At 43.5% G+C, this 18506-nt stretch overlaps 1 protein-coding gene across 14 annotated transcripts in view; it reads left to right on the forward strand.

Annotated features, from left to right (window-relative positions):
* Window positions 1–18506, forward strand: part of LOC134205673 (protein white) — a 54584-nt gene that overhangs the window by 35009 nt on the left and 1069 nt on the right. The gene's annotated exons all lie outside the window — the stretch shown is intronic.

Here is an 18506-nt window from a genome sequence, read left to right on the forward strand (position 1 = left end):
GAATAGTTGTGATCTGCTGATCTGCATTCTTTGACATGAACAATTCGCCCTCTTCTACCCAACCTTCAACATCAAAAGCTGCAACAATCCAATACTTTTCCAGAGCACCTTCGACAACACAAGCAGAAAACCGATGGGAAAACAAATCATTTATTCCGAAAACAAATCATTCAATCCGACGCTTTTTCAGAGCGTTTTCGACACTACAAGTCGAAACCGATGAGCAAATTTGTCAATCCGACGCTCTTCCAGAGCGTCTTCGACATCACAATTCGAAACCAATGTGCAAATCATTTAATCCGACGTTCTTCCCGAGCGTCTTCGACATCACAAGTCGAAACTGATGTGCAAATCATTTAATCCGACGCTCTTTCAGAGCGTCTTCGACATTACAGGTGGAAACCGATGAGAAAACTTATCAATCCGACGCTCTTCCAGAGCGTCTTCGACATCACAAGTCGAAACCGATGTGTAAATCATATAATCCGACGCTCTTCCAGAGCGTCTTCGACACTACAAGTCGAAACCGATGAGCAAATTTATCAATCCGACGCTCTTCCAGAGCGTCTTCGACATCACAAGTCGAAACCGATGAGCAAATCATTTAATCCGACGCTCTTCCAGAGCGTCTTCGACATCACAAGTCGAAACCGATGTGCAAATCATTTATTCCGACGCTCTTCCAGAGCGTCTTCGACACTACAAGTCATAACCGATGAGCAAATTTATCAATCCGACGCTCTTCCAGAGCGTCTTCGACATCACAAGTCGAAACCGATGTGCAAATCATTCAATCCGACGCTCTTCCAGAGCGTCTTCGACAATACAAGTCGAAACCGATGAGCAAATTTATCAATCCGACGCTCTTCCATAGCGTCTTCGACATTACAAGTCGAAACCGATGAAAAAATGTCCCAATCACGCCCACAGGATACTTACAAAACAATTATTTCCAACCAGGAACAACCTGGCAGGATCGCCAAATGTGCGGCCCAGTTCTGCCGAACGAGCTATCCGTCACGGGGTGTGCTGTCTTATCGCGCGTGCTACTCCGTTCGCTGTCCCACGAGGAAAGAGGCAAAGTCATGGCCTGCTGTTTACTAGTCGGTGTTGGCAACCAAACCGTTATACGATATTTAGAGTGAAATCAGTAGTGATTCAGTTTGGTTGCAAATTTTCGAATACTATTCTAGTTTGAATATGAGCCAAAATAGAACAAACTCACAGGCTTCCCCAGCAGTGTTCTATTCATGTTTGATTTTTTTTTCCATCAAATTTTTTTTTTTTTTTTTTTTTTGGCTAATTTTATTTGCTAATTATCTAATACATGCATTCATCTCTTAGACTAGGTGTTCCGTGTTTTCTTAACACTATCATCCTTATTTGCTATGTTACGCTTTTAGTTATTATTAATACATTTCAATTGCCTCTGGCAGTTAGAATTTTTTCCTCTGGTTGAATTGAACCATGTAGGAATTACAATGTTTTCAACTTAAACTTAACCTATTTTATACTAAGGGTACAAGGAGTTAATCGTTGCAATAGAAGATTGCAACGATTTTTGTCTAAAATTGGAAATTATTTTGTTGGACATTTGTTGCAATGTCTCAATATTAGAAATTCTATGAAGTTCATTGGTACTATACCACGGAGGCAACTTCAGAATCATTTTCAAAATTTTATTTTGAATCCTCTGGAGTGCCTTCTTTCTGGTATTGCAGCAACTAGCCCATATTGGCACAGCATACAACATGGTAGGTCTAAAAATTTGTTTGTAAATCAAAAGTTTGTTCTTAAGACAAAGTTTTGATTTTCTGTTTATAAGTGGATATAGACACTTAATATATTTGTTACATTTGGCTTGAAGGCCTTCAATGTGATTTTTAAAAGTTAATTTTTGATCTAGCAGAAGTCCTAAATATTTAGCTTCGCTAGACCAATTAATTGGAACCCCATTCATAGTGACAATATGTCTGCTAGAAGGTTTCAAATAAGAAGCTCTCGGCTTATGTGGGAAAATTATAAGCTGAGTTTTGGAAGCATTCGGGGAAATTTTCCATTTTTGCAAGTAAGTGGAGAAAACATCCAAACTTTTTTGCAATCTACTACAAATGACACGAAGGCTTCTCCCTTTGGCTGAGAGACCTGTGTCATCTGCGAACAAAGATTTTTGGCACCCTGGTGGTAAATCAGGTAAGTCAGAAGTAAAAATGTTATACAATATGGGCCCCAGTATGCTGCCTTGGGGGACACCAGCCCTTACAGGTAATCTATCAGATTTAGTATTCTGAAAGTTTACCTGCAGTGAGCGATCTGATAAATAATTTTGGATCAGTTTAATGATGTACAGAGGAAAATTAAAATTCATCAATTTTACAATCAAACCTTCATGCCAAACACTGTCAAATGCTTTCTCTATATCAAGAAGAGCAACTCCAGTCGAATATCCTTCAGATTTGTTGAGCCGAATTAAGTTCGTAACTCTCAATAACTGATGAGTGGTTGAATGCCCATGGCGAAAACCAAATTGCTCATCAGCAAAAATAGAATTGTCATTAATATGAACCATCATTCTATTTAAAATAATCTTTTCAAACAGTTTGCTTATTGAAGAAAGCAAACTGATTGAGCGATAACTAGAAGCCTCAGCTGGATTTTGTCCGGCTTCAAAATTGGAACAACTTTGGCGTTTTTCCATTTATCTGGAAAGTATGCCAATTGAAAACATTTGTTAAATAAATTAACCAAAAGGATAAAGAGCTCTCAGGAAGTTTTTGATAAGTATGTAGAAAATACCATCATCACCCAGGGCTTTCATATTTTTAAATTTTCTAGTAATAGATCTCACTTCATCCAAATTGGTTCCCAACGAAGGGTCAAAAACATTCTCTTGATTGAGAATGTCTTCGAAGCTCCGTGTAACCTGATCCTCAATTGGACTAGTGAGACCTAGACTAAAATTATGGGCACTCTCGAACTGCTGAGCAAGTTTTTGAGCCTTTTCGCCATTTGTTAATAAAATTTTATTTCCCTCTTTAAGCGCTGGAATTGGCTTTTGAGGTTTTTAAGAATTTTGTTAATTTCCAAAAGGGTTTCGAACTGGGATCCAACTTCGAGACATTATTCTCAAAGTTGGTATTTCTCAGAATAGCGAAACGTTTTTAATTTCATTTTGCAAATCTCGCCAAATAACTTTCAACGCGGGATCGCGAGTTCTTTGGTATTGCCTTCTTCTCACATTTTTAAGACGGATCAGTAGCTGAAGATCGTCGTCAATAATAATGGAGTTGAATTTAACTTCACATTTCGGAATTGCAATGCCTCTGGCTTCGACAATTAAATTTGTCAAAGATACGAGAGCATTATCAATATCACTTTTGGTATCGAGAGGAATATCAACATCAAAATTCCTATCGATATACGTTTTATATAAATCCCAATCAGCCCTATGATAATTGAAAGTAGAGTTGATTGGATTATAAATGGCTTCTTGTGAGATTTCGAATGTCACAGGAAGGTGATCAGAGTCAAAGTCAGCATGAGTTACCAATTGGCCACACAGCTGACTTGAATCCGTTAAAACTAAATCAATTGTAGAAGGATTTCGACTGGAAGAAAAACAAGTTGGTCCATTGGGATATTGAATAGTATAATATCCCGCAGAACAATCTTCAAATAAAATTTTACCATTGGAATTGCTTTGAGCATTATTCCATGAACGGTGTTTGGCATTGAAGTCACCAATTACGAAGAATTTTGATTTGTTGCGAGTCAGAATTTGAAGATCAGCTTTCAACAAATTCTTTTGCTGCCCATTGCATTGAAAAGGCAAGTAGGCTGCAATGAAGGAAAATTGTCCAAAATTTGTTTCAACAGAAACTCCCAAGGTTTCAAAAACTTTGGTTTCAAACGAAGGAAATAATTTATGTTTGATACGTCTATTAATGACAATGGCGACCCCACCACAGGCGCTGTCAAGACGATCATTTCTGTAGATAAAATAGTTTGGATCTCTTTTAATGGAGAGTCCTGGTTTTAAATACGTTTCAGTTATAATGGCAATATGCACATTATGAACCGTTAGGAAGTTGAATAATTCATCTTCCTTACCCTTTAGAGAGCGGGCATTCCAATTTAGAACTTTCACACAATTATTTAGATGCATTGAAACGGAGTCCGATAACAATTTTTTGTGTGTACTTTATACCAACCTGAACAGCTTCAGGAATGGTATTTGCTTTGAACATTGCATCAATCATGTGATGCAATTGTTCAGTTAAAAAATCAAAATCGGAAGCAGTCATGCTACCTGAATCAGCAACATGACCGTTATTTTCCGTTGGGACATGGGTATAAACCTCATTTTGAGAAGAGAAATTTTGTCTACCAGCAGCGATGTTTGCATACGTAGGTACATTCGAAAAATTGGAATTTACTAAAGTGCTTGCTACCCGTTGACGAGCGGCAAAATTTGTTTGTGAATTGTGGTGGGTATGAATTGCTCGACCGGTAACCGGTTTCGAAATTTGAGCGTTTGAAAAATTTCTACCCGTCGAATCTGGGATCCGATTGGAATTTCCCGTCATCAATTTTGCACGGGAATTCAAAACTTTTTTGCGTGAAGGGCATTCCCAGAAATTGGATTTATGATTGCCCCCACAGTTTGCGCACTTAAATTTATTGGAATCTTCTCTCACAGGACATGCGTCCTTGGCGTGAGAGGTTCCACCACAAATCATGCATTTAGCATCCATGTGACAATGTTTGGTTCCATGACCCCACTTTTGGCACTTACGGCACTGGGTAGGGTTTTGGAAATTCCCCCAGGCCTGCGGAAATGTTCCCATGTAACACGGACATGGGACATAATACAGGCCTTTTCAAACTTTTCATATTATTTAGTTCACTTTTGTTAAAATGAACTAAATAAAATTCTTGAGAAATGCCCCCCTGGGAAGTACCAGAATGGGATTTCTTTTTCATCTTAATTACTTGGACTGGTGAAAATCCAAGTAATTGAGAAATTTCAATTTTAATCTCATCCAGTGATTTGTCATCACTGGGGAGACCTTTCAAGACGACTTTGAATAATCGCTCAGTTTTGTCGTCGTATGTGAAGAATTTATGGCGCTTCTCAGTTAAATAGTGAAGAAGACGTTTGCGATCGTCAAAGGATCCCGGCAAAACGCGGCAGTCACCCTTCCTAGCAATCTGAAATGAAACCTTGATCCCCTGAAGGTTACTCAAAATCTCATTCCGGAAGCCAGAAAACTCGGCAACAGATACCACAATTGGCGGAATCCTTTGCTTTTCGCATGAATCGAATCACCTGGGCTAGAGGTAGATTCGATTTGCTCAATTTCATCATTAATCAAATCGAACTGATTGCTCAGTTCGATTGGAGAAGAATTATTTCCGATATTAGAGTTAGAAGGAATATCTGAATTCTCCAGCTTCCTTCTATTTTTTCCGCGCTTGGGCAGGACGGTCTTGAAACCTTGTTTCTTTGAAGGAAGTGGAGAATTCATTCCTCTTGTTTTTGTTAATACTCATTGCTGAGCGTGGAGACGTGACCTTCTAAGAGGTTTTTCCCAGAACGGTGTCCCTGCAGGATTACCACCGCTTGTCGGAATTTTACTTCCGCAAACGGGTCCAACGTAAAACGAAGGCACGGGTCCTTGCAAAGATCGTAACGGGATCAGTGGGTACAAATAGCGCTAAGAAGCACCGTTGAAATTAAAATAGCTTCGGGTAGTATTAAAAACTTCCTTCCGCAAAGAGAGAAAGAACCGCACAGCACGAAAGCACGATGCGGTCTGATTTTTTTTTTTTTTTTCCATTAAATGAAATGATTATGTTGCTGCTGATGAAGGCGCGGTAAATGCAAAGTGGATTGATCCGTACATAAAATGACGCATTCATGCACCAAAACAATTGAAAAATATTTGAATCTCGTGATTCATTCGTGGTTCAAATCTGTAGAAAATAGAACTGAGCGGTATAACAGTTTTAAGTTTTTGAATCTCGACTGTTATAAAAAATGAATCTTGAGCCACTGCTGAGAAAGTGCATGATTCAGATTCATATTCAAACTGACAGCCCCGAACGATTTGAATCACTGCTGATTTTACTCTTACATATCTTTAATCAATGCACTCTAAAAGTCGATTGCCCAATTCCTAATATATCTTACCCTAACAGCAGCCATAATGAATAATCCGAACATGTTCAAGATAGCCATGCAGAGGTATCTGCACATGGGCGTAGCCAGGATTTCGAGAAGGGGGGGGGGCAACTTTTTTGGTCTTCTAAATCGTAGTTTTATAGTAGTTTTATAAAAACACATGAATATTAACACATGAAACCAAATCCAAACCAAATCGAAACAATAATGATTAAAACAATAATGGATTTAAAAATGCGTGATTTATTGCTCATCAGATATTTTCAAATAAAGTGAGAAAAATATTAACGAAGTTAGGGATTCTTTAGGAATGCCTCCAGCAACTTCTTCGGCAGTGTCTTCAGGAATTCCACCATAAATTTTGCCGGGAATTGATCCGAAAATTCCACCATTATTTACTCCAAGAAAATCTTCACGAGCTTCTTTATAAGTTCTGCAGAATTCCCTGCAATAATTCAAATAATTTCGTGCTGTTTCCCATAATTTTTAAGAATAAGAATATTCCGTGGAAATTCCGCAGAACTGCCAGTAAACATTCCTGAGAATTTCACGAAAAATCTTCGAATTTCTTGTGTAAATTCCATAAAATTTTCCGTGAATTGTTTCGAATAATTTCTTTTGAAAATTTCAAAGAATTTCTCCAGGAATTCCACCGGAAATTTATACAGAAATTATACCGAAAATGAAATCAACAAAGGAATTTTCGGAGGAATTCCTAGATTAATTCGCAATGAAATCCTGAAAGAATTCCGGATGAAACTCCAAGATTTCCACTGGGAGATCCTCCAGGAGTTTCTCCAAAAATTCCTCCTGGAATTCTTCCAGGAGTTCCACCGGCATTTCCACCAAGAATTTTTCTAGGATTTCCTTCGAGAATTGTTCCGGTAGTTCTATCGGCAGTTCCTTTGAAAATTCTTTCGGGAATTTCGGCAGAATTGGAATTTATTTAGGCTTCTTCAGGAATGTATTGAAGAACTACGGGAAGAATTTCCGGAGGAAATCATGGAGGAACTCTCGTAAAAATTCTAGGATGAACTCCCAAAGGAACTTCCGTAAGAATTTCAGGAGGAACTCCTGGAAGAATTCTTAAAAGAACCTCCCGGATGAAGTCTCGTAAGAACTCCCAAAGAAATTCTCCGTGGAACTTCTGGAGGAATTTGTAGATAAATGCCTAAAGAAATGCTAAATGAATTCCTGGAAAAAAGCCTGATTGAATTCCCGAAGGAACTACTGGTAGAACTTCGAGGAACATCCGGTGGAATACCCTAGAGGAAGAGAATAAATATTTCTGAAGGAACTTCAGAAATCCCATTTCCCGTGAAATTCCTGCCAAATATCGTCCAGGAATTCCCTGTAAAGTTCCTGGAGGTATTACCGGAGAATTTCTTGTAAAAACTCCTGGAAGAACTCCCACAAGCACTTCCGGAGGAATTCCCACATGGAAGTCCTGAAATAATTCTTAGAGAAGTTCCTAAAGGAATTTCCGAAAAAATATCTGAAGGAATTCCCAGAAAAATACCAGGAGGAATTAATGCAGAAATTCCCAGATGAAATCCTGAAAGTATTCCCAGATGAATTGCTGAAGAAAATCCCTGCGGATTGTTCCGAAGAAATTTCTGGAAGAACTCTTGGCAGATATCCGAGTAAATTCCGAGTGAAGTCCAGAAGGAATTCTAGTACACTTCCGCGGAAAATCTCCCGGAGAAATTCCTGAAGGAATTCATGGAGAAGTACTTGAAGAAACTCCCGAAAAAATACCTGTAAGAATTTCTGGGGAAATACTTGGACGAATTCCAGGAGAAATTCATGAAGATATTTCTAGAGGATTTCTTGAAGGATATTCTGAAGTAATTGCGAAAAGAATTCCAGATTGGAATGCTAGATGATTTCGCTATTGAATGTTTGGAGGTATTCCCGGAAAATTTCCTGGAAGTAATACCGGAGGAATTGAAGGAAGAGTTCCGAGAGGAATGCCCGGAAAATTTCCTAGAAGAATTTCCGAAGGAATTTCTTATAGATTTACAAGTGAAATTATGGAAATTATGAAATTATTTTTGAAGAAACTTCTGGTAGAATTTTGGGAAGAAATTCGGTATGTATTCTTGACGGAACTCTCGAATGCATGCCTGAAGGAAATGCCGGATTCTTCCTGAAGAGAGAATAGCCGAAGGAATATGTAGAAGTAAATCTTGGAGAGAAGAAAAGATATCTTCAAGGAATTTCCTTGTGAATTTCCTAAAAAAAAATAGTGGGGGGTTTCTAGATAAGGAGGAATTTAAATTACATGAGAAGGATTTTCGAACGATTTTCAGAGGAATTTGTGGTTAACTTTCTGGAGGAATTCAGTAGTTCCCAGGGGAGCTTCTAGAATGATTTTAAGGAGAATTTTTGAGCCCGAAATGTTTCGAGTTGTTTTGAACTTTCATATATTATGGATCCTGGATGCCCTAATAATTTTTGGGAATCTTTTGAATTTCAACCACCTATTTCTGTATATGATTGAATCGTAAAGTGCACATGTTTGATGGAATTCATTTCAGAACCCGTTCAATCTTTCCACAATTTAGGGGGGGGCGACGGCCCCCCTTTGCCCCCCCCTTGGCTACGCCCTTGTATCTGCACGAGCGGACTTTCCCGGATATATGGAAAAGACAGCGTTTGGTCCTATTATCAAAACTTCGTAAGCCAGCAGGGGATCCCTCAGGTAGGAAAGCTACTGGAGAAGTTGATCCTGAACAGGCTGTCGCCGTACGTGGAGGAGGTAGGAGGATTATCGAGCGAGCGAATCGGCTTTCGGAGAGGAAAGTCTACTCTGGGTGCCATTAAATCGGTGGTTGACACTGAAAAGGTCGCCGTCAAATGCAAGCGGCGTGGTATACGTTACTGCGCAGTAATAACACTCGATGTGCGGAATGCATTCAACAGTGCGTGCTGGGTGGAGATCGCGAACTCGTTTCTTCGGCTGGGAGTACCGGTAGGGCTGTTCCAGATTCTGGGAAGCTACTTTCAGAATCGAGTATTGATCTACGAGGCAGACGAAGGGTAGGCTAGGGCCCCCATCACGGCAGGTGTCCCACAGGGATCAATTTTAGGTCCATTGCTGTGGAACGTGATGTATGATGGCTATTCGAGTAGTTCGGGACCAAGGCGTGAGCTTTATGGCTCAACGGTTAAGCAAGAAGCTAAAAGGCGCAGTGCACGGGAAATCGGTTGATCGGAGTAGGCTAGGTCCACCGCCAGGGACAAGTTTTATAGATCGTGGCGCGCGAATGCACCGGTTTCGGGTCGTCGGGGCACCACTGAACCGGAAGCTATCTCCACCCGGAATCTTTGGTCTGACATCGGTACTCGTCCGGTCGGGGCATCGGCATATCCTTTTATTGCTTCCATTTGAGTATTGCGAGTAAACTTCAGAAAAGTCTTTTAAATTCCTTTCAGGTAACGTACCACCCTTTTCAGGGCGGTGCAGTGTGAAGAAGACGGCTGCTGCTGAAAACGTCCTAGGTATCCAACTGGAAAACAAATGTCCGGCCGTGTAGCCATCATAACGTACATCAAACTGCCCAGTAATTCTCGGTACGGTGCTTCAATTCCTTCCATCGTCCCTTGGCAAAGCTGCAGCCCCTTCTCCATTGGAGTTTTGGCCGGGTTACAATCTTCCATGCAAAATGTCTTCAGAATTTTTTTAATACTTGAGTCTTGTGATAATTCCAAACTTTCTTGTTTTGGGTCATACAGAATTTTCATTCCAAGGAAATATTTAGCTTCACCCCAATCAGTCATTTTGAAATATGTTGATAGCTTGTGCTTAACATCCTCGATTGTCTTGATTTTCTCTCCAATGATTAACAGATCATCAACGTAGAGAATTACATAGATCACTTCATTCCCCCTCTCGTTGATTCGGGTGTACACCACTGGCGGAGACAGAGGTGGGACACCACGCGATGCAATCAGACCATTGTTCTCGAAGGCTATTGTTCTTGCGCTTAGTGGTGCCCCACCAAAAAACAATAGCTGGCTCCGCCAGTGGTGTACACACAATAATCATGAAAAGATCTCTTGAAACCAAGCTTCAGTAGTACTTCATTGAGCCTCTCATTCCAGCATCGCGGGCTCTGCTTCAATCCGTATAGTGATTTTTCAAGTTTGCATACCATTCCAGGAGCAGCTTCTACACCATCAGGAAGCGCCATAAAGATGTCTTCTTTGAGTTCTCCTTGTAGAAAAGCCGTTTTGACATCCATTTGGTGAATAATGTATCCCTTCTGCAAAGCCACAGCCAGTACGACCCGTTGTCGTTAGTTTAGCTACCGGCGCGTACGTCTCATGGTAGTCAATACCTGGTTTCTGTAGTAATCCCTTCACGACCAGTCTTGCCTTATGCCGAAGAACATTACCATCGGCATCTTCTTTTATGCAAAAAAAAAATCCATTTTGATTGCAATAGCTTCACACTAGTCGTACACGTAACGATTTTCCATACCTTGTTAACTTCCATAGACTGTTTAGTTCGTCACCAATAGCTACCACCCAAGCATCTCTGTCGTCACGTTGATGAATCTCGTTATACGTAGATGGCGAATCTGTAGGTTTGGAATAATCAGCAGCAGCGGATGCACTGTATCCAGTGAAAAAAATCTAATAGCTTAGCTGGGAGCTTGCGCTCCCGTTCGCTGCGCCTCGTAGTTGACTCTAACCAGTCTTCACGTCTTTCATGCGAAGGGAGCGCGCCAGGTTTAGTTCATCAAGTATTTCTTCATAAATTTCATCATCTTAAGATTCAATATTTGAATCTTGTCTGGTTGTATTTTCTATATTTTGGTGTTCAGCTATGGTACTTAATTGTTCCCCCTCTGGCTCATAGACTAAGGGAATTATCAACGGTTGTCTATCAACATCATCACTAGCATATGGAAAATTTTGTTCATCAAATTCCACATCTCTTGCTACGACAATCTTCTTTGACGATCTATCCCACAAGCGATAGCCATTGGGTGCGTACCCAATCATAACGGTTTCACGGCTCTTTGGATCCAATTTCTTTCGTAGTTGGTTAGGGATCCAAGCCATGGCCTTGCATCCGAAAATTCTAAGTTTGCTGAGGTCTGGCTTAGTATTTGCCCACTGCTCTACTGGGGTAATGTTTCGGTCTAGTGCACTTGTAGGAGACCGATTAAGGATATACGTCGCCGACAAGGCCGCTTCTGACCACATTCGCTTTGACATCTTGGAATCAATAAGCATTGATCTAACTTTTTTAACCAGGGTTCTGTTGAATCGCTCAGCAACGCCATTCTGCTTCGGAGAGTATGCCACCGTCGATTGAACTTGAATGCCTCTGTCTTGATAATACCGTTTTTGCTCATTAGAGAAATACTCCCGGCCTTGATCAACTGTCAGTTTACTAATCTTCGTTTGCCAGTGGGTGGTAGCCATTGCTTCATATTGTTTGAAACAATGAAAGACTTCACACTTACGCTTGATAGGATAGATAATTGCGAAATGCGTCCAATACAAGTTACCTTTTAAATAAGCCACACCAATGACCTCATCATTAAGCTTGAATTCCGCTCGCTCGATTCCTCCTCGGCCAGTGAACAGGATATCAATTCCAGCTTGAGAAAGTTTCTTGACCGAAAGCAAATTTTCCCTCAGCTCTGGAATGAATATTACGTCCTTCATACGGAATTCAACATTCTTGTTTGACAATCCTGTCAGCTCTCCGACTGATTTGGGATACCAGATCCTTCTTTCATTGACGACCCCATAATCTAAAGGAGGTTCTAGTATGGATTGACAAAGAATGGAACAGATGGCCTTCAACAGAACAAAGTAACGAGGTTTATTGAAGAGCTATGAATAAAAACATCTGGTTAGCTTGAAGGCTTGTCATGGAATGAGGTCTCGGATTTTACATGTCAATAACGTCTCTGTTTCACCGATTCCTTCGATTGATTCATTTCTTCACTAACATATTCCTGCCATGAGTACTACCATTGCTTTTTGAGAGTCAGCTCCCTTCACTGCTCAAAGAATTGGCAACGAGCTCCCGGAAGGCCGAAATCTTGATCGCAAGATCCTTCTCCTGTTCGAACGGCAACTCCCCTTACTGGATACGCTTAGTTCTCACCCAAATTGTCCGGGTCCCCTCTCACCTTTTTTTTTACGAAGGAGAATGCATTTACACACTAACCCAGCACACGTGCATTGTAGTTGCCAAACTACCACACGGAAGTGTGCTGGAGTGTCGGACTCGACCGTACCGGTAATACCGACTAAACTCCCTTGGGCTACTTCTGGGGGATGGCAGTACTTAACGTACTCGCTCATTCTCGCTCACACAGGCACCCGTCCCATGCGAGTCTTACTTGGGTGCTCACTCTATCGCACCCTCTAACACACCCTACATGCTCTGTTGCACCTCTATCATGCCGTGTGGGTCTGACTTGTACGCCCACCTTTATCATACCATGTGAGTCTGCTCACCTCTTTCATTCAGTTCGCGCTGACTCATACTACTCTAGTCATTCGACCTAACACTCGCTCTGGCATCCCTTGTGGGACATTTCGCTTAGGTTCCCACTTCTGACATACCATGTGAGTCTGACTCACCTCGCTCATACCATATGAGACTAGCTCAACTCACTCAACTCATTCCTTTCGTACCATGTGAGACTGACTTGGATGCTCACCCACACTGCTCTGCCACGCCGCAGTAGTAGTCATAGGAACCAACATTCCTGCGCTACTCCCAGCGCGGCGTGTGCAGTCCATACATACACCTATTCATTCACACTTCTGCCATGCTTCGAGATGACGATCTCGGTTGCCACCCGCTGCGCCATACCTCTGCATGGGCAAACCATTCCATCCCTAGTAGCACAGTTCAGATCGAATTGGTTGCAGCAACTCCAATGTGACTAGATTTAGTCACGTATGAGTCACAGCGACTGATATGTGACAAGTGTGCTACCGCCATCGGGGGTGACAATGGGTCTGGGGGTGAGAATGGGTCATCGCTCTCACCGGAAGCTTGGAGGTCGTAGAACAAAATCGTTCAAAAAGGTCTCTTATATTTTAGTCTTCTTGCCCTCAGATATATTCAATCCATTCTGCAAGAATTCTAAGTAGTTGAAAAAGTGACCCATTCTCACCCCCATTTGACCCATTGTCACCCCCGACGACGGTACTCGAGATACTTCTCTGCGTTCGGCACTTTTCGCTCTAACTAAGCAATCACAAGTTAGTACTGCTTGTCGATTGCTGCTCGGCGCGCCAGATTCTCTGCAAGCTGCAGGCAATATGAGTGGTTGCAGTCGAGACTGCGTTCCACTTCTCCACCGCTTGACACATCCTCTGGATAAGATTATCCGGAGTTGTGTCCCGGCCGCAAACGTCTAGCTTTGCTCTTCTTTCGACGTCGAAACGAGGACATACGAACAGTATGTGCTCTGCAGTTTCGTCAACACCTGGGCAGTCAGGGCAGACGGGGACCTCCGCGGGGACCTTTAGCTTCAGAACCCCGTCATACATCAGGTTACATAGTACCGGGCCCAGGATTGACCCTTGCGGGACTCCTGCGGTAATGGGAACACTTTTCTGACCGGCATCGGTCTCGTATAGCAGCACACGGTTCTGGAAGTAGCTTTCCAAGATCTGGTACAGTCCCACCGGCAGGCTAAGCCGGTGTAACGAGAGCGCGATGGCATCCCAGCTTGCGCTGTTGAATGCGTTCTTCACATCCAGTGTCACCAACGCACAGTATCGAATTCCTCGCCTTTTCCGTTGGATCGCTACCTCTGCAGTCTTGAGCACTGAGTTGATAGCGTCCACCGTGGACTTACCCTTCCGAAAACCAAACTGGTTACTCGACAGGCCATCCGTACCCTCTGCGTACGGGGTGAGGTTGTTGAGGATGATCCTCTCGAGCAGTTTACCCGTCGTGTCGATCAGGCAAATTGGTCTGTACGCCGATGGGTCGCCCGGAGACTTCCCGGCCTTCGGCAGCAGTACCAACTTCTGCCTTTTCCATCTCTCAGGGAAACGACACTCATCCAGGCATCTCTGCATAGCTAGCATGAACATGTTCGGGTACGCTATGATCGCTGCCTTGAGTGCACTGTTTGGAACTCCATCGGGGCCTGGAGCTTTGTTCATCGCAAGGGTGTTAGCCACTGCGAGTAACTCTTCGTTCCTCACCGGAGTCACCATTTCGGCCACACTCCCAGCGCCTTGCAGCGCAGGAGGAGGCCAGGGACTTGTGGCTCGGGACGGGAAGAGTACTTCGATAATCCTCGCCAACCGGTCCGGTGACCGTTCAGGGGTGAAGAGTAGGGCTTCCATTTTTCCCGGGAATCAACTTCCCGGGAAACGGGAAATGAAATAATAATTTCCCGGGATTCCAGGAAATAAAAAAAAATCTCGAAACTAATTCAAAATCGTAGTTTAAATTTTGTCGTAAAATATGACTTTGAAAATATACATTCGACATCAGGCATGCTTGCTATTTTGTCCTCAAATGATGGAAGAGTTGTTGAAAGTCTAAGAAAGTTTTTGTCCAGTTCGAAAAGTGTTAACTCCTTCTACAAAACGTTCTCCAAGTATTAGCATCTGCTCTGGCTCGAGAGCAAGATCTGCAGTGTCTTGATGAGCTCCGCTATGTGCTACTTTTCCATATATTTTTTTAAAACTTTTTCAGGTTGTATACGCATTTTTTTTCAGTTTTTGGACAACGACGGCTTTGAGAGATTCTCTTCTATTATCGCCAAAATATTCCTAACTTATTATAATACTTAATTAGTATAATACTCGACGACTTTTTTTTGTGCATAGAATCTTCAGGTCAACTTTGAAGGATAAACCATTTTTATTCATGTACGTCTACTTGAACACATTTTGTATTTAAAGCAGATGATTGAAATATTTGAAATGATGTCGTACTTTAATGATCCTGACTATAACATTTTTTTCAGTAAAAGTATGCTTGAAATGCCGAACAGCCCCTTAGAATGAAATGGAATGTTTCAGAAATATCTCAAAATACAAACGAGTCTTCGGAATACGAGTCTGTTCGGAAATTGAATCCAAAAGGACTGAAGGTCATAAAAAAACCATTGACAATAAGCTCTGCTGCTTCACCACAGACACTCAATTTTTAATTCGACTTCACAACGCTTACGGCTTACGTTTAAACCTACTGAATAAACGAACGATAGATACAAACTGGTTCTTTGTCTCGCCTCTCTTCAACACGTGTTGGAATGCACCGTATGATTCTGTAGCATTTTCAGTAATAACTTGAATTCCTAAACTTCAAAAGTGAAATAAATAGTAAGATGATGCTTGTAAAAAAAAAATGAAATTGATACCCCAAAATCCGTTATCATCAAATTTAAAAAATAAAACAATTCTAGATTGCTTTGAAAATAGGTCGTATGTGCAAACGAGAGATTCTCTTTGATCACGCTCTCTTTCGCTAATATATCGGCTAGTTTTGCATGTTTTGCTACATTTCCACTTCAGCAGGATAGACAAAGCTATTGTCTTTGGATATCTCCCAAGAAATTCGAAGTAAATTTTTGTATAGTTTCGTAATAATCGAAAGAGAATAGATCCAAAGAGAGACTCTCTTTTGCACATACGACCTATTTTCAAAGCACTCTAGAATTATTACAAAATATTTTAGTATGTTCATTTCCCGGGAAATTCGGGAAACTGATACATAAATCCCGGGAATCGGGAATCCCGGGAAATATGATTTCCCGGGAAATCGTTTCCGGGAATGGAAGCCCTAGTGAAGAGCCCCCTTTGGTCTTGGCCATCACGATCCTATAGGCGTCACCCCACGGATTCCCATTGGCACCCTCGCACAGGTTGTCGAAGCACGCTCTCTTGCTGCTCTTAATGGCCTTGTTAAGGGCCAGTCTCGCAGCTCGAAACTCGATCGTAGGGCTGCAATTTCGGCACTCCACCAGTATGCCGGGCGTCTGCCATTTCTTGGCAGGGCTTTCCTCGGCATAGTAGCATCGCACGCGCGTGATAGGACAGCTACCAGCGCATCCCCGCTTAGACTGTCGGTGTTGGCCTCCAGTCCCAGGGCCGCGGTGAAAACTTCGCTGTCGAAGTGATTGGACTTCCACCCACGGACCTGACAGGGATCACCCGCCCTCGGACGCTGCACACCATAGTTGATCTTGAAGCGAATTGCTAGGTGATCAGTATGGGTGTAGCCCTCGTCTACCCTCCAGTCCAGGTCAGAGACCAGACCGGGGCTGACAAACGTTACATCTATCCAAGACTCGGCCCCATTCCTACGGAATGTGCTACTGGCTCCGTCATTGACAAGCACTGCGTCGAGTTTTGCAAGTGCCTCGAGTAACGCTTGTCCCCTCTGATTGGTGCAGCGGCTGCCCCATTCCACTGCCCAAGCATTAAAGTCTCCCGCTAAAACGAACAAGCTCCGACCTACTCGGTCGGACGATAGCCTGTCGATCATCTGGTTGAACTGTTCCATTGGCCACTTTGGTGGGGCGTAGCATCTACAATAGAACACCTCATTGATCTTAGCTATCGCGACACCCTCCGCGGAGGAGTGTACAACCTCTTGAACCGGGTACCTTCCCGTTGTGCAGATTGCCGCCGACCTAGACCCGTCCGACATCCAGTTGCCATTGTCGGCAGGGACGTTGTACGGGTCGGACAGAAGGGCGACATCGGTCCTCGACTCCGAGACCGACTGCCACAGCAGTTGCTGGGCAGGTGCACAGTGGTTCAGATTCAGCTGTGTTACTTGCACGGCTTTTTCCGATTGGCTTCTCCGAAGGAACACGCAGGCCCGCCCATAGCATGGTTCCGGGCCTGCTTCTTACTGGCGCAGATAAGGCACCTAGGTGCCTTGTCGCATTCCTGCGCCTTGTGTCCCTCCTCGCCGCAGCGACGGCACATCTTGCTTCGGTCTGGGCCCTTGCAGTCATAAGACTTGTGCCCGGAATCAAGGCACCGGTAGCACCTGTCCACTGGAGGTGGCTGGAGCACGCTTACTGGGCATACTGACCAGACGATCTTCAGCTTCCCTTTCTCAGTGACCTTTTTGGCGTCAGCCACCGGTAGTCTGAGATAGGCTACCAGCGTACCAAAGAATCCCCCTCTTAGACGTACAGAGGACCGCCCAACCTCTGTGCCGCACTGCTCTTTGACGGCAGAGACGACGTTATCCGCGGTCGTGACCTCGTCCAGCTGCTTACACTGGAGGGTCACTTCCGCACCCAACGACCTGACATGAGCGCCGTCAAGACCTCCTGGGCAAGCTTTTTGTAAGCTACCCCGCTGGATTGCGCTTCAGTACCAAGATCATTTCACCGTTCTTGATACGTCTGACACTGCGCACATCCTGGCCCAGGGCCGATAGGCTATCGGCCGCTCGCAGCGATTTCAGGACATCGGCATATTTGTCCTTGTCGGTTTTCACCAACAAGGCCTCGCCTCTGTCTCTCACCTTCTTCGCAGGTCGATTGCATCCCCTTCGGCGGATGCCGATGGCTGGTTGGGGCCAGCTTGTGGCTCGGCAACTTGTACCTGTCTAGTGCCTTTTGCCTTCTTGGGCACACGCCCTTCAGGCTCCGGTGCACCATCCAGGCGACGCTTCGCCTTAATGGTAGCGCGTTTGGGTCGCTTCGAACTTGGCGTTTTCTTGCCCTCACTGGCCGTAAGGGCGGTCGCCTCTTTCACCGCAGTAACACCGCTAGGGGAGGAGAGGGCCTTGGTCTGCGTACCTTTGGCTACCTTCTCTGCTGCCGCTACACGCCTGATATAAGCGTCCTGTTCTTGTCTTGCGACACGAACAGCTTGCCGAAGCACCAACAGGCTCTGCTTAAGCTCCTTGTTGGTGTTCTGCTTGCCGCTTATGAACTCGATGATCTCATCGAGTTGCTCGGCCACCACCCGTATCCCTGGTAGTGGCTCGTCAGGCGTGCAGGCAGGGCTACTCCCCACCACCACTGAAGACTCTTCGGTACTGCCAATAGCAGCAACCGTCACTCCACTCTCTCCCTCTTTAATAGGGGACCTCGCTCTCACCCTCTCACCTATCCTAGGACCGATGTGTACGACGTTTTATAGCTCGCTTCGACCATCAGTGTGTCAACCTTGACCCTCTCCCGATAAGAACGACGTTTTTCTTTCTCCTTCTGTTCTTTTTTTCTATTCCACATTCTTTTCTTTTTTCTTGTTCTTCGGCTGGCCTTCCACCGTCCATCAATTTTGTTTTTTTTAATTTGTTTTACGGGATTAAATTTACGAATACATATTGTAACATCATACC

The sequence above is a fragment of the Armigeres subalbatus genome, chromosome 1 (assembly GCF_024139115.2).
Source record: "Armigeres subalbatus isolate Guangzhou_Male chromosome 1, GZ_Asu_2, whole genome shotgun sequence".
Taxonomy (NCBI): domain Eukaryota; kingdom Metazoa; phylum Arthropoda; class Insecta; order Diptera; family Culicidae; genus Armigeres; species Armigeres subalbatus.